Source organism: Lupinus angustifolius, unplaced genomic scaffold (genome assembly GCF_001865875.1).
Source record: "Lupinus angustifolius cultivar Tanjil unplaced genomic scaffold, LupAngTanjil_v1.0 Scaffold_770, whole genome shotgun sequence".
NCBI lineage: Eukaryota > Viridiplantae > Streptophyta > Magnoliopsida > Fabales > Fabaceae > Lupinus > Lupinus angustifolius.
In genome coordinates this window covers 4,870-6,420 of record NW_017728094.1, presented here as the reverse complement: position 1 = coordinate 6,420, position 1,551 = coordinate 4,870, and positions in this window count along the sequence as shown.

Here is a 1,551-nt window from a genome sequence, read left to right as displayed (position 1 = left end):
GTGAACCTATAGGTTATTCCCTAAAAAGGAAAATGATATATCATTATACAAATTATTTTACGGTGTAAGAAGAGTATGTATTACAATATTTATTATTGCTTGATTTATAAGTAATATATATCATATTTTATAGTGTAAAAAGATTTGGTAGAAGGATATGGTATTCATCCGTAAAACTTAATAGTGGGTATAACCAGTGCACCATGATGAGTATGTGCAGGGTATCACCACTATAATAAACGTGGGCAAATGGTAAATCTGAAGACATGATTAGTGAGTTGTTAAGGCAAATGTAATTATAAATTGAGTGTAATATATATATATATATACTGAAAATATAAAATTTATATATAGTTAATGCATTATTCACCCTTTATTGGATTGTTTTTAAGTTAATAATAATTAAAAATAAATGACAGATAATATAAAAAAATTTATACTATCAGTGCATATATCTTTTTCACTTATAAATTTTCTTTCAAGTAACTAATATTCTTATTTCAAAAGTTAGGTTACCTAATGAATGGAACAATTCATGACTTGATACTATTACTCCAATAAAGTTGGCTCATTAGTATCAACCTATGGTGAGAGTCATTAATTTGAAGTTAAGATTCTCTATTAATGAAGAGACAAATACTATAAAAGTAAGAAAAAAATAATATAATAAAATATTTTTATTCTTATATATAATATATATAATAGAGTGAGTTCATATATATATATATATATTAATTTCATTATGTTATTCTAAATCTTTAACCATTACCAACAAAATGTTACTTTAATAGTAATTAAGATCTCGCTTGATTATCAGATATCGTACCAGACAACTAAAAGTTAAATGTTCGATTCTTATAAGCAATATTTATTGTAATAACAATAAGACATTCTCGTAAGAGATTAATTTCTTACTCATATGGTGAGAAAATAACATTTATTAAATGAAAAAAATCTTTTTTAGATGCTCATTATACATTTATATTTTATTTTCAACAAACATCGTTTAATGTTCATCTTTTCACTTATATTTCTCCATTTCATTTTTATTTAGTTTCTAGTATATATTAAATGAGTTAATTTTAATTAATCTTGTTAAAATCCTATGTCATTTTATAATTTCTTAAAGTGCAGGCATAATTTTAAATATCAAAATGTATATAATAGAGAGAATATTTATAGCCTGATGGCATTTACCGACAAAACAAATATTAACACCGTAGAGGAGCCAGAGAATAGAATAAAGTGATATGTGACGAGGCTTGGTCTTCAAGGTCGATTTGTTGTTTTAAAGTTTGAAGGGAAAAGCAGATTAGAAAAAGATAGAGTGATGTGTTTCTTACTTCCGTCTATTTCTTACAACTAGAAGGAAAGTCTGATGAAACGAGGTTGAATTAGACATGATTAACGAGTTCATGTTGTAAGATTGAGATTTTTAAGGCTTTGGTTTTAATAAAGGAGTTTAAAATTTAAGCATTATTGATCTAAAGTTTTTATATTGTCAATATATTATTCATTATTGATTTGTATTATTTTTATTTAAGAATATAT